Genomic DNA, 16378 nt, shown 5'->3' with positions numbered 1-16378 from the left:
TAAGTCTGGTGAGGTCCATAGTGGGGAGGGCGCCGGTGTCTCCGCCAGCTAGCTGCCCGGGCCCACAGCCTCTCTGCAGCAGCACGGTACCCAGGGCTGGCTGTAGCTGGAGGTGGGGTCTTCTTAGCAGGGTTTCCCTGGGGCCCAGGGTGGGAAGGCAGGGGGGACCAGGAAGGGGAAGGGGAAGCAGAAAGGGACTTGAGGAGGGGGAGAGAAGGGAGAGAGAGGGGAGTCAAACCTGGAGAGAGAAAAAGAAGGGGGGAGGGGAAAAACCAAAATTTATATTTTGACTAGTGCATTTTCTAATATGACTTATGTAGTCAGCTTAATTGAACACCATAAGTACATGGAACCTTGAATAGGGCATGAGATTTTGTTGGTTTTTCCAGAGTGATGCCCCGATAAATCCCAGAGTGATTTGAACAGTGAATAAAAAAGTATTTCCAAAGTCCCCTTGGGGGAATGGTGAGAAAGGGGGAAAATTCAACTTCCCCAAGTTGAATTCTTGATATTTTCACAAACAGTGGGGACAACCAAAGCAATAGGCTGAGCCCCCAATCTTGGGGTTTGTTCATATGAAACTTAACCCCACAAAGGATAGGTCAAGCCTACTTAAAATTAGGCCTAAGAGTCACCCCCAAGAGAACTTCCTTTGATGCTGAGATGTGGCCTCTCTCTCTCAGCCAACATGACAAGCAAACTCACTGCCCTCCCCCTCTCTACGTGGGACATGACTCCCAGGGGTGTGGACCTTCCTGGCAGCGTGGGACAGAAATCCTAGAATGAGCTGAGACTCAACATCAAGGGATTGAGAAAACCTTCTTAACCAAAAGGGGTAAGAGTGAAATGAGACAAAATAAACTGTCAATGGCTGAGAGATTCCAAACAGAGTCGAGAGGTTATCCTGGAGGTTATTCTTACGCATTAAGTAGATATCACCTTGTTATTCAAGATGTAATGGAGAGGCTGGAGGGAAGTGCCTGAAAATGTAGAGCTGTGTTCCAGTAGCCATGTTTCTTGAAGATGATTGTGTAATGATATAGCTTTCACAGTGTAACTGTGTGATTGTGAAAACCTTATGTCTGATGCTCCTTTTATCTACCTTATCAACAAATGAGTAAAACATATAGAATAAAAATAAATAATAGGGGGGACAATTGTTAAATTTAGATTGAAATGCTAGTGATCAATGAAAGGGAGGGGTAAGGGGTATGGTATGTATGATTTTTTTTCTGTTGTCTTTTTTAAGCTAGCAGATATCACTATGCGCCTTCCCAGCTAACAGAGAAACCCTGAACATCATCAGCCCTTTCTTTTCTTTTTTTAAATTTATTATTATTTTAAATATTTTTATTGACAAATCTCACACATATACAGTGTATATGTGGTATACAATCAATGGTTCACAGTATCTATCAGTCCTTTCTTGAGTCAAGGTATCTTTCTCTGGATGCCTTAGCTTGGACATTTTGATGGTCACAGAACTGTATACTTGTAACTTAATAAACTCCCTTTTAAAAAGCTGCTCTATTTCTGGTGTATTGCATTCTGGCAGCTTTAGCAAACTAATACATGTATGTTCTCACAATTTAAAAAAAAGAGCAACTAAAGAGACAATGATAATGAAATGCAATACATGATCCTGGATGGGATCTAACACGGGAGGCGAGAAAGCTCAAAGGGCCGTTATTGGGGCATATGGAAAAAATTGAATTATATATGGTAAGCCTTAGTATCACTGTTAAATTTCTTGAACTTGATAACTGTACTTAAGGTGGCTAAATAGTGACTATCTTTGTTCTTAGGAAATGCAGTAATAAGTATTCAAAGAGCATGATGTATAAAACCTACACTCAAGTGTTCAGAAATTGGATTACTAGATAGATAGATAGATAGACAGACAGACAGGTACAGATAGATAGAATGATAAAACAAATGTGGCAAAATGTTACAATTGGTGTATGTGGTTATCTGGAGGGAATAGGGGTATGTTGTAGTTCTCTGTATGGATTTGTATTGTTTTAGTAACTGTCCTGTAAGTTTGAAAGTATTTCAAAATAAAATGTTTTTAAAAATCTAAAAAAAAGAAAATGTCTGCTTTCCCACAGCCTTATCAACATAATGTATTTACAAACAAACTTTTGGATTTTGCCCAATCTGATAGATGAAAAAATAATATCTTGGTGTAGTTTTAATTTGAATTTCCTTATTTTGAGCATCCTTTCATAAGCTTAACGCTATTTTTATTGCCTTTTCCCAGGAACTGTTAAAGGTGTTATACATTAATGGTTGTATACATTTGTTGAAACTGATGGAACTGTACAATTAAATTCCATGCATTTCACTGCATGTACATTTTATTGTTAGCATCAGTGGTTAAAATCAACTTTACTTTTTCCACTGAATGGCTTTCTCAGAAATCTGTATGGATCTATTTCTCGACTCTGTTCTCTTCCATTGCTCTATTTGTCTGTCCTTTTGCCAATATCACACTGTCTTGATTCCTTTAGCTTTATGGTAAGTCTTGAAGGCAGGTAGAGTAAGTCCTCCAAATTTGTTTTCCTATCTCCAAGATTATTTTGGTTATTTTAAGTCCTTTGCAGAGCTATACAAATTTTAGAATCAGAGTGTCAATTTCTAGAATAATGCTTGCTAGAGACTCTGATTTAGATTGCTTTGAGTCTATGTATCAAAATGAGGATAGACATCTTAATATCAAATCTTCTAGTCCATGAATAGAGTGTATTTTTGAATAGAGAAGTTGAGTTAACAAATGATCATGATCACCGAATCATTACATAGATGCCTTTTTACTTTCTAGTATATTGATTGTAGAATAGTCAAAGATGAATCCCTGAGACTATAGAGGCTCACTAAGCTGTAACCCAGATACCTTGATCATTGATAATGACCGTATAACTATATAATCTTTAGCTTGTGATTGTAAAAGCCTCATAATAACTTGTGACTGACCCCATTTGTACCCCTTTGTCTAGTTTTACCACTTTGAAGTCTTGGGATCATGAAGACAGCCCCTTAATGTTTATTAATGAAGTAACTTGAGTCAGCTCAGAATGAACCACCCCAATTCCTAAGCTATCTTACAAGACAGAGCTAGATCTAAGCAAACTTGGCCCTCCTGACATCTGCAGTAGCTTAGACCTTAACCTATAAGCGACCTATTCCTCATAATAAGACTAAAAATCATGTCCATCATCATATTAAGGTCACCATTTTCTTACCTCCGATCTGTGACTAATATGTCATCACTCTGTGCATGCTCAATAATTAGATCACTTCTAACTTTGTCGTCTCAAGCTATTATATTCATTATCCTAAAACCTGCTTATCTTTTGATACCATAAAACTTTCAGAGTTACTGCGGTTCAAAGAGACAGATTTTAGGCCCATAAGCCATCTGTTTCCTTGCTTCATGCATGGCTATAAACTGTTTCTCCCTTTGAAACCTTGATGTCTCAGGAATGGTCATTTGTGTTCAGTGAGCAGAACCCCCACATTTGATCAGTATCAATTTTCCATGTAAGTGTGTCTTTAACTTCCCTCAGAAATGTTATTTTATTATAGCTTTTGGTACGGAGGTCTTGCGCATTTTCATCAAATTATCCCAAGGTATTTCTATTTTTAGATGGAGTTATAGATGACATTGTTTTACTGGCCATTCTTGTTTGGTTTTCCATATACATTTTAGGATCAACTTGTTTGGTTTTAAAAAGAAATGGGAAAAAAAAGAAAGAAAAGAGAACAAGAGAAGTTGTTTGGCATTTTTACATGAGAAATTGAAATCTCTTTGATGTTAAGTCTTATTGTTCTAGAACAAATATTCTAGAAAAAAGGCTCAAGTCTTTTGCCTACTTCTATGCTGGGTGTGTTTTTTTCATGCCGTTTTATAGTATATAGGTCTTGCGCATTTTTTGTTAGCTATTCCTGGATATTTTATTTTTCTTAATGCTATAGTAAATGGGGTCTTTTCTTCCAGAGTATCTTGTGATTGTTATATGTATATATAACATATATATAGACATACATATATATATGAAAGCTACTTATGTGTAAATATTTATTTTGTATTCTGCCTTTTTTGGATTTTATTATTATTTGTAGTAATGTTCGGTTGATTATCTCACATTTTGCATGTAAGCAATCACGTTATCTGCAAATAGGAATAATTCTACCCCCTCATACCAATTTTTATACCTCTTTTTTAATATTTTCTAGTTATGTTTGTAATATCTCTAGTATAATAATAATGATAGTGATGGTAATAGAGATCTTTGACTTGTTCTTAATTTCAGTGAGAATATTCTTAGTGTTTTCTCATTAAGTATCATGTTAATTTGGGGTGTGAAATAGATGTCTTTTTTGTTAAGGAGGAACATATTCCTACTTTATTGAGTGTTTTAAAATCAAGAGTGATTTTGAACTTGTCAAAAGTCTTTTGAGTGTCTGTGAAAATTATGCTATTTGCTTATATTGTACTGTCCTTATATTTCTGGAGCAACCTTACTTGATTATGATGTGTTGTTCTTTAATAGTGAATTCTGTTCGCTATCATTTACTTAGTATTCTAGGCAGTATATACCCCAACGACCCAGATCCTTGCATAAGCTTTCTCTTGAGTCGGAGCAGGACCTGTGAATACAATCAGTTATCATTCCCATGATTATATTGTGTTATGTGGCAAAGGTGAAGAGATTGTATTGATGTAATTAAGGTCCCTAATCAGTTGACTTTAAGTTGATCAAAGGGTGATGGCCATAAGTGAGCCTGACCTGATCAGGTAACCTTTTCAAACAGGCTTAGGCCTTTCCTAAGCACAGAGACCTTTTCCTGCTAGATTTGAAACCAACTGCTATGTATCTTATATTCACAAGAGAATTAGTTCTGGTAACAACTGCATGAGCTTGGAAGAGGATTGTGAGGTTTAGATGAGACTGCAGTCAAGCTGATACTTCATTGCAGCCTCATGAGACCTTGCACAGTGAATCTAGTTAAACCATACCTAGAGTCCTAATTCATGAAAACTGTGAAATAGTAAGTCTATGTCGGTTTCAATTGCTATATGTTTGAACTAATTTGTTCTGAAGCAACAGACAACTAATACTCTTAGGTGGTTTTTCATATACTGGAAAGGGTAGGTTAAAGTGCCATTCTGATAGTGTATTTCTTTCTATTTCTTCTTATATCTCCTATGATTCCTGCTTCTCTCTGCTATATTACTTGATGCATAGATATTCAAAATTGCTGTATCTTAATTGTGGAGCATGCCTTTTAGAATTATGATGTGATCTTCATTGGCTCATTTAATTTTTCATGCCTGAATTCCATCTTTCTGACATTAAAATCAAGATTCCTATTGTTTTGAATCTGTATTTACCTACTGCATATTTTGCATTTACCTTCTGTCTGTTATATTTCACTTTTCTGAAATATTATTTGGGTAAATCTTTTTCTTTTAATGAAGGAGTTAAAGCCTTTAACTTTATTTACGTGACAGACATGTTTGGTTTGAGTTACCACATTTTTATGTTCTATTTTTCTACATAATTTCTATGTATTTTCTATATTTTTGTTTGTTTGTTGTTCATTCATTTGTTTTTCTACGTGAGAAGGCACTGGAAATTGAACCCGGTTCTCCAGCATAGCAGGCAGGAAACCTGCCACCGAGCCACCATGGCCCGCCCGTTTACTATGTCATTTGATGTGTGACCCTTCTGGTATTTAGAAAGGTTTGCAAGTTTTGGTAGTGTGTGTAAATTCTGTACTTTATTGATAAAATCTTTCCAGTCAGCTTCTCACTTTTTTTTTCAATTTTGTTTTAAAATTACCTTTGTGGTAATAATTTTAGATAATACCTTTAGTCCTTTATTTTCTTAATATTAATTTTCTGCTACAACTAATATTAAAGTCAGTATGTTTTGTCTTCCTTTCCACTTCTCTCCCTTTCTTCTATGACTCAATATAAACCAATGAAGTTATCTTTCTTAGTGTTACCTTTGAATATGCTGCTACTTTTGCTACTTGATTTGTCTGTTCTGTATGGTGTTATTTGACTCCCAGTGGATATTGATGAGGCAATTATACAATTTATTCTATTTTCCGTTTTTTATCCTTCCCCCTTCCATTTTGTTAGTCCCAACATTTATGCATTGCCAGTCCATATGACATTAATATTCTGATTTGCTGCACTGATCGCCACATTTATTTTAATCGTTATATATTAAATTAAGTGTTCATCATTATCCTTTAGCCATGTTTTTCACAATCATCTTTTAGTTAGTTGAAGTTCATTCTTTAAAAATTTTCTCAAGTATAACTCATGGGGCAGGATTCCCTGAGTTTGTATGTGCCTATGGCCTTGATACTTGAAAGAGAGGGGGCTGCGTAGTGAATCTTTGGTTCATACTTTCTTGTCCTCAGTATATCTCTTAGATATTGCTCCTACAGTCTTTGGCACTAAGTATTGCTGTGGAGAAATTGGAAGGCAATCTGATTTTTTCTTTTATATGTGACTTTGCTTTTTGTGGGGAGAAATACCTGACTGCCCAACATTTCCTTTTCTCATCTTTAAGAGCCTGTAACTTTATGTCTGGATATATTTTCCCTAGTACATGGTATATCCTTCAACTTGAAAAGAAGAATCAAGTTTTCTGTTATTATAGGAAGTAATTTTGAATTTATGTCTTGCAAATATATCTTGAGCTATGTCATGATATTTAAATACTTACATATTCCATTGGTTTGGTTTTCTTCCGCAAGGATTCCACTTATGCATAAATCGGATTGCTTGTGTTATCCACATCTAGCATTTTCTCTCTAATCCTGGACTGTTTAATATGATAGCTTCTAGCCACATGTGGAAATTTAGCTTACTTAAAACAAACAAAAAAAAAACACCTCTCCTTCACTAGTCACACTTTCAATGCTCAATAGCCCCATGTGGTTAGAGGCTACCATAGTGGGCAGCACGTATATAGAACCTGCCCATTGTCAAAGAAAATTCTATTGGCCAGGGCTTCTCCTTTTAACTCTCTGTTTATTTTCATTTATTTGATTTACTTTTCTAGTTTCTGCTCTGGATGTCTCTAACTATGTTTTTTCTTTTTCTTTCATCACATAGTTTTTGTATTCATCATCATGATCATTTCTTAGAACATTTTACATCAATTCAGAAAAAGAAACAAAAAGAAAACAGAAAAAAAAAATCATACATACCCTACCCCTTAACCCTCCCTCTCATTGATCACCAGCATTTCAATCTACTAAATTTATTTTAACATTTGTTCCCCCTATTATTTATTTATTTTTATTCCATATGTTCTACTCATCTGTTAACAAGGTAGATAAAAGGAGCATCAGACACAAGGTTTTCACAATCACACAGTCACATTGTGAAAGCTATATCATTATACAATCATCTTCAAGAAACATGGCTACTGGAACACAGCTCTACATTTTCAGGCACTTCCCTCCAGCCTCTCCATTACATCTTGAATAACAAGGTGATATCTACTTAATGCGTAAGAATAACCTCCAGGATAACCTCTCGACTCTGTTTGGAATCTCTCAGCCATTGACACTTTATTTTGTCTCATTTCTCTCTTCTGCCTTTCGGTGGAGAAGGTTTTCTCAATCTCTTGGTGCTGAGTACCAGCTCATTCTAGGATTTCTGTCCCAGGTCTAACTGTTTTGCTTCATGTCTATTCTCCATTGTGCTCTTTCCAATTAGATCCTGAATTTAGACATGGTTTATTTTCTCTTTTCTACTTCTTTAAGTTCAGCCAATTCATCTCCCACCTCTTATTTTCTTCTTGTTTCCTTAATTTCTTATATTTCTATTTTGTAGTGTTCCTTCACTGAGACAGTTGCTTGGTTTTTTTCCAACATTCATAATTAACATTTGATCAGAATTTTCATCTGTTCCATGTTTGGTTCTTCGTCTCTTAACTTTTGCTATTCCTTCTCACTGTTTTTCTTATAGTATCTTTTAATGATAATATGTCAATTCATTTTTTTAATTATTATACTCTTTATACAATGATTTGGATTTTCCTGGTCCAGCCATTTGCAAGATGGTCCTTCAATGAGTGTATTTTGTGGGCATTTTCTGAGATTTGCCACGTTGGAGCCATTTCTCTATTCTCATTTTATCGTCAATGCATTTTCAATTACACAGCCTTTGACCAGTTGCTTTCTGCCTGATAGTTTCCAACTGTCTCAGTTCTCAGTGGTGTGTAAAGAATATAGGCTACTCACTTCAGGGTGAGTCCTTTACCCACAGGAAATATGTTTTTGCTCATGTTCTCTGAGATCTGCCATATCTGACCATTTTCTGTTGACTTAAGTCCCTATCGTGTCTTTTGCACTTGACCCCCATGCAGGTTCTGTAATGCTCTTACCTGCTTTTACAGACATACTCTGTCACCTAGTCTTGCTGAAAATTGAGTTTACTGGATTTTATCCCCCATATGTCCTACAGTTTTTATAAGACCTCTTCAAGAAGGGAGAAATTGCCCCCTCCTCTTTTATTTCCCCAAAGCCTGACATTTTAACTCCACATTTAAGATACTTTCACTATCAAAATTTTGCACATATTTTTGTTTAGACTTGCCTACATGTGTATAATTTTTTACTCACCATTTTCTTGCATTTCACACATTTTTCTGGATCATTTTACCTCTGTGTGAAGAATACCCTTTAAAAATTCCAGTAGAGAAGGTCAACTCTTTTTTAGTTCATCAGAAAAATGTCTTTCATCATTTTTCTTGAAGGTTAATTTTTAGGCATGCAATTTTAGGTTGAGAACTATTTTCTCTCAGTACTATAAGCATTATCCCTATATTCTGGAATTTGTAGTTGCTGTTGAGAAGTCTACTGTTAGTCTATTTGTAAGTGCTCTGCCTTTTCTCTTTAACTATTTTTTTTTTCCTGGCATGGGCAGGCTCTGGGAATCAGACCCGGGTCTCCAGCATGGCAGGCGAGAATTCTGCCACTGAGCCACGGTTGCACCACCCCCTTTAGCTACTTTTAAAGCCTTCTCTGTCTTTGGTTCTGAGTTTTACTATTGTGTTTAGATGTAGTTCTCTTCTTAGTCGTCTTGTTTGGTATATATTCTGCCACCTGGATCTTAGGATTCATGTCTTTCATCTGGTCTGGAAAATTCTCACTGATTACCACTCAAAGCATTACTTCTCTCCAGTCTCCAGCAACCCCCTTTTCCCTTGACAGTCTCATTTTCTGCTAACTATATATACATTAGAGTTTCTCATTCTAGCCTCCATAGCTCCTAAACTTGAAGAGTTTTTTAACTTTTCATCTTTATATGCCCCATTTTGGGTCACTTGTTGCTTACTTACAGTGTGATATCATTTTTATTTCTTTGAATATTTCATACAGTTAAAATAGTCTCTGAATTCCTTGAAGATCTAAATATTTATATCTTCCAGAAGACTGGAGACTGAAAGAAATATCAATATAATGATTCAGCAGTCATACTCATTTGTTAAATCCTATCTTCTCAATTATGACTCCTTCTTCTCCTTTGACCTGTGGGTTTTTAAAAAAAATATCTGTTCTAGTAATATGTATACAAACTAAAATTTCCCCCATTTAACCACATTCAAACATATAACTCAGTGCTCTTAATTATGTTCACAAGGATGTGTTGCCATCACCATCATCCATTACCAAAACTTTTCTATCACCCAAAACAGAAATTTTGTGCCAACTAAGGATTAACTCCCCATCCCTTACCCCCAACCCAGCCCCTGGCAACATCAATTCCACTTTCTGATTCTGTGAATTTGTTCATTCTCATTGTTTCAAATCCGTGAGCTCACTGGTCCTTTTGTGTCTGGCTTATTTCATTCAATCTGATGTCTTCAATGCTTCATCCATGTTGTCGCATCTATCAGAACATCATTCTTTTCTATAGCTGAATAATATTCCATAGTACTCCATTCCAAAATATACCACATTTTGTTTATCTGTTCATTAGTTGATGGACACTTGAGTTGTTTTTGTTCAGGTTTTAACTTTTATTTTGTAGCTTTGTTTCTATTTTAGTGTCTGGGCCCTCGAATATTTCCTTACTTCTTACAAGCCCAGTAATGCATTAATACATATTATTTTTTCCAGGGTATATTTCCTTTTGTAGCAGGAGAGCCCTCCATAATGTCTAGTCCATTGGAAGGTTGGAAGCCCAAGTCCCTACCACTGCCTCTGAATGTTAACACCGGATGCTACCATTGCTAATGAAATCTAAGCATCTCTTAATCTTTGCATCATTCATTCCTTATTCAACATCTTGAAGAGGACATCCATTTGCCTGAGCCTAACTTGGATCCCTTAGCTTCACTGCCAGGGGCAGGGATATGGAATATTTACCTAATTTGCCTCTTAAGTAGTTAGTGGGAAGTTGTAGCCCATCAATGTTATACACAGTGTGAAATTGCCCCAAAATAGGAAGGGCAGGTGGAATCTTGGAGAGTCATAAAATTAAACCAAAACTAAAGCAAATATCTACTACTTTTACATTTTATCCCTTTGTCCAGCATTCATACACCTTTCATCCCAAGGAAACCCTTCCATGAGATAAAATATATTCTGCCTAATATAATATTGTCATACTTTTAAAAAATGAAAATCTACAAAGCATCACACTCTCATTACCCCAGAGAAGATGACCCAGAGCCTTAGCAGTTACTACAGCCAGTTCCAAGTCCCAGATTCCTGACTGTGGTCTTGCTCTCTTCTGGTTCCATTACAAGCCTGTCTTGATATTCTTTGAACTCTGAAATAAATTTTATAGCACTCATACGATGAATACTACTCAGTGACAAAAGGGACAAACTATTGAGTCAACAACATGAATGAACCTCAAAAGCATTTGCTAAGTGACATAAAAGGTGATATACTGTATGATTCCATCTCTATGACATTCTGCAAAAAGCAAAGCTATAAGGCCAGAAATGAGTTTAATAGTTGCCAGAGTTGGGGGAGAAAATTGACTTTAGTGGCATGCAAGGTAATTTTTGGACATGAAGGAAATTTTCTAGAGCTTGATTGTGTTGGTGGTTGCCCCACTATACACCAGTCAAAACTCATTGAATTATATACCTAAAATGATGAATTTTACTTTTGATAAATTATACCTCAATAAACCTGATGTTTTGTTTTTGTTTTTTAAAAAAAGACCTTGTAGAGTTATCCACTATTTATATACAAATTTAAACAGTGGAAGTGGAATAGAAACATTTCTTGGACTGTATAGATATGTACACATTAAAGAAAGAAATATGAGTGGATGCTACAATCTCTATTCACAGTTGCTTGAGGCTATAGTGGGTATATGTGGCTTTCCCCCTCTGCAACTTGTTCCATATTCCCTTTGTCTTCACACAGGAATGCAGTAAGTTGTGGTTTCTTACAAAACTTGCCTTTATAAGAGATCTGGGCCTTTGGTAATTCTGCTGTTACAAGGGTACAGACGTTTTCCATTAACTTTCTCCATTGGATGTAATGGTATAAAACCTACTCTAAGAGTGCATTCCTTAAGTTCTGTTCAGATTCTCCCATGCCCCCTTTGAAGCAGCAACCCTCTTTCCCCTTGACAGTCAGGATTATTCAGAATCAGACATCCCAGTCAACATCAGGACCCATTTATTGTCTAATCATCTTCAGTATAAGAACCTAAAACAATCACAGTGGAAATATTGTTTTGTCTATTTATAGAAGCAGTAGTCGCAGAGTCCAAATCATAGAGGTGGGAATCAATAATTTGGTGAATAAGGCATTGGACTTATCATTACAGATATTATCCCCACTTCCACCCCATGGTTCCTGTACATGTACATATGGCTATAGGAGAAGCAACATCATACACGTACATTAAATCATGACTCAGAAGTATAATACATCCTGAAGGCCAGCAGACCGACCTCATAAAGTGTTGTCCCAGTTGGAGATCCAGTTGGGTCTTCAATAGGCCATTCTACTGTTCTGTAAGGCAAGCGGCCAGACTAGGCATGCTGGGAGTGTGAGTAATACGTTCACACTGCGTCTTCAGAACTGGGTGGAGCCTGATACTAGACATCATAACTCTTCCAGTTAATGAAAAAATGTTGCTTAGAATGTGCAACTTTATAGTTTGATGACTCAGATAACTCCTAGTGGGCAGATGTGATTATGTACACCAGCACTTGGGCTCTCCCAGGATCTGGGAGCAAGGTTAGAACAATATCTTAAAATGAAAATAATTACTTAACTAAGAGGCCACAACTTTATTCCTTGGCTCCAGGAGCCTCTCCTGTGATTCCTATTGAGGCTTGCCACAGACTCCATATACATTCTCATCTGCCACCCATTCATGGACCCCCATTGGAACTACTGGGTCATAAAGGTTAAGTGAAAGTGCTCCCTGCATTTTCACAAGGGTTTTTCAGTTATATAAGTCCAGTAGGAGTTGGGTGTACTGCCCACCCTCATCATACAGAGTTGTGTAGGATGCTTTTACCTACAAATAACAGAAAAACCCCAACTCAAACTGTTATAAATTGTAAGAAAAGCTACAATCTTATAAAACTGGAAGTATAGAGGTAGAGTAGGTTCAACATATATTACAATCTGGGGGTCAGTACTATTATCAAAGAGATTATTTCCATTGCTCAACTCTCCTTCCCTCTGTGGAGTAGCCTTGCTTTTAGGCTGGCTTCCTTCATCACCTCAGAGTGGCTACATTAGTTCCATGTATCAACATCTGAGGAAATGAGTCCAAAGGAAGAAGAGAAGCTCCCTCTTCTCTCTCTCTCTCTCTCTCTCTCTCTCTCTCTCTCTCTCTCTCTCTCTCTCGCTGTCTCTCTCTCTATTTTTCTAACCTGTATGATTAAGGTAATATTTGCTAGAAGCTCAAGGAGAATTCCCTTCATATCTCCTTGGCTAGAATTGATGGCATGTTCATTTGTAAACCAGTCACTGGCAAAGGGAATACAAATAACATGATTGGCTCAGAGACTAATCATCTCACGTGGAATGGATGTTAGAAATTCAACCACTGGGACCACTATAGACTCAACTAACTACCACTAAAATCTCTGTTGCCTGTTTTATTGACCACAACTGCTTTACTTCTCATAGTCGAGTGTTACTATATGGTCTCGGCCTCCCTTGGAGGCTCCATTTCCATTAAAATTAGGGGTCTCATTTCATTTTCATGGTCCAGCAGCATCAATAGTCTCCAAAAGAGTCATCAAAATGCATTTTAAAGATGCCGGAATTCCCTCACTAATGATGTCAGGAACCTTTGGTGAAGGGACTATCTTCTGGGGTCTCTGAGTGCACATAATTGTATGTACATGGTGGTGGTAGTGGGGATTTACATAGGATAAATCCTTCCAAAGTTATGTCTCCCCAAGTCTTGATATTTCTTCTGCATTATTTCAAGAAACTTCTGGCACCTCAACTTAGCATGGTCTGTTGTAAAGTGGAGAGTAGGGAAGGTGTGGGTGTTGGTTAACTAGCTGAGCAAATTATTAGAACTACTCCTAGCTGCTAGCACAATGAATCCAAAATAAGGGTACCCACATCAATAAATTCAGTCCCAGGCTAAAATTACATTTCATCTTATTTGGTGGACAGACACAGGATCCAGCAAAATCCCTAAAATTATTTTTGCAGGTCAGTTTTCTTCTCCGGGATTTGATTTGAAGTTTGCTCTAGCAGAACATGCTGATCTCTGATTCTAGTTATAGAGAACTGACTTATTCTTGGCAAGGAGGGAGGGTAGCTATGTTTTCATGCAAGGGAGAAACAGGTTCATCAGATTAGGAAGACACTGCTTCCGTGGGTAATGAAAGTGGAAGTGAACAAAATCGGGGTATAATCGACAATTCCTTCCAATCAGGTCCCAGCACGCAAAGCACAGAATTTTTCTCTAAGAAGGATAGAGCGCAAAGTTTGAAGGAAACGAAAGCAGCTAGTGTGTTTTTGGGCGCCCCTCCTCATTTTGGAATTTGGAGAATTAACTGTAAAGCAAGACCCTGGGATGTTACCCAAAGCCTTATACTTGGCCCTTAGTGAGATGCCTTCTCTTTTATTTTTACAATATGAACAGAAAAACAAAACTCACCCAACAATGAGAAAGGCCTATTGCAAGAAAGTAAAAACTAAGATTAAAAAAAGCAAAACAAAACATGACTCCAGAGACAGTTCAGGAAATAAAAGAGAAACAATGACAAAAATATTTCAAATTCTCACTTTTTAAAAAAAAATATATAGAACAGCAAATCATTATACTACAGAAAAGGATCAAAGGTCAGGAAAAAATTCTTGAAAATTAAACAAATGATTGCTGATTTTAGGAAGATGATGGTGGCAGTCTAGTTTTTTCAAAAAACAGCTTTATTGAGGTATACTTGATATAAAATAAACTTCACATGTTTAAAGTGTGCAATTTTTAAGTCCTGACATATCTAATATACCCATGAAGCCATCACTACAAGTAAGATAATTGAACATATCCATTACCTCAGGCCCCTTCATCATCCCTTTCTCTTCTCCCCTGCTCCCATTCCCAAGCAACCAATGGTATGTAAATGAAATGATACCATCTGCACTCCTTTTAGTTTGATTTATATCACTTAGCGTAATTATTCTGAGATTCATCCATGTTGCGGCATGCATCAATAGTTCATTCCTTTTTGTTGCTAAGTAATATACCATTATATGCATATACTACAGTTTGTTTTACTCTCCCCTATGGATGGATATTTGGGTTGTTTGCATTTCTTGACTTGTAAAAATAAATTTGCTATTAATATTTGAGCATATGTCTTTTTATGGGTATATATTTCCTTTTTCTTAGGTAAATTCCTAGAAGTGGAATGGCTAGATCATATGGTAGGTTTATGTTTAGTTCTAAAAAAAACTTCCAAATTATTTTCCAAGATGGCTGTACCATGGTGTAAAAACATTCCCACTGGCAAAGTGTGAGAGTTCCAGTTTTCTTAATTTCTTCACCATACTCAGTATGGTCATGTATTTTAATTTTTAAAATGGCTTTATTGTGATTAATTTACATATAATAAAATGCACCCATTTTAAATGGATGATTCAATGATTTTTAGAATATTCACAGAGTTGTGCAACTATCACTGCTATCTAATTTTAGCATATCTTCATCACCCCCAGAGAAACCCTGTATCCGTTAGTAGTTACTCCCTATTCCCCTCCCCGAACACCCTAGGTAATGACTAATCTGCTTTCTATAGATTTGCTATTCTGGATATTTCACATAAAAGGAATCATACAGTATTTGGTCTTTGTGACTGGCTTTTTCACTTAGCCTAATGTTTTCAAGGTTCTTCCCTGTTGTAGCATGTATCAATACTTCATTCCTATTTAAAAATTTTTACTTTGATTCATAGTAAGTTGAAAAGATAGTACAGAGAGCTCCAGGGTACATTTCACCCAATTTCTTCGATGGTTACAAATCCAGGAATTTGACATTGATACAGTGTTTCATCATTTTATCAAATGTGTAGATCCATGGAACCACAACTCAAATCAAGATACAGAACTATCCCATCACCACAAATAGTTCTCTCATTCCTCCCACTCTGCACCATCTCTACCTCTTACCCCAGCAACCACAAATCTGTTATCCATATCTGTAATTTCATCATTTCAAGAAGATATTGTATAAATGGATTCATAGAGTAAATGAATACAACAGATTATGGCTTAAGATAAATAGTAGTCGAAAAAAATAAATGAATGCATTGATAAAAAAGGATTCGAGAGGGTGGTGCCACAGTGGCTCGGTGGCAGAATTCTTGCCCAGGTTGGATTCCTGGAGCCTGCCCATGCTAAAAAAGGATTCGAGAGCTTTTTATGAAGATGACACCAAAAGCAAAGAAGGAAGCCCCTCCCAAAACAGAAGCCAAAGCAAAGGCTTTAGAAGCCAAGAAGGCAGTTCTGAAAGACAGTACAGCCACAAAAAGAAATGAAAATCTACACTTCATCCACATTCCAGCAACCCAAGACACTCAGAAAACAATCCAAATATCCTGGGAAGAGCACCCCCAGGAGAAACAAGCTTGACTACTATGCCATCATCAAGTTCTCCCTGACCACTGAATCAGCCGTGAAGAAGACTGAAGACAACAACACACTTGTGTTCGTTGTGGGTGTCAAGGCCAACAAGCCTCAGATCCAACAGGTTGTGAAGAAGCTCTATGACCTTGACATGGCCAAGGTCAGCACTCTGATCAGGCCTGATGGAGAGAAGAAGGCATATGTTCAACAGGCTCCTGACTATGATGCTTTGGATGCTGCCAACAAATATTGGGATCATCTAAACTGA

General features: G+C 36.8%; 1 pseudogene; it reads left to right on the top strand.

Annotated features, from left to right (window-relative positions):
* Nucleotides 1–15906: 15906 nt before the first annotated feature.
* LOC143683247 (large ribosomal subunit protein uL23 pseudogene) lies at nucleotides 15907–16378 on the top strand (annotated as a pseudogene).

The sequence above is a fragment of the Tamandua tetradactyla genome, chromosome 5 (assembly GCF_023851605.1).
Source record: "Tamandua tetradactyla isolate mTamTet1 chromosome 5, mTamTet1.pri, whole genome shotgun sequence".
Lineage (NCBI taxonomy): Eukaryota > Metazoa > Chordata > Mammalia > Pilosa > Myrmecophagidae > Tamandua > Tamandua tetradactyla.
The sequence above is the reverse complement of the archived record's forward strand: the minus strand, read 5'-3'. Positions and strand labels throughout refer to the sequence as shown.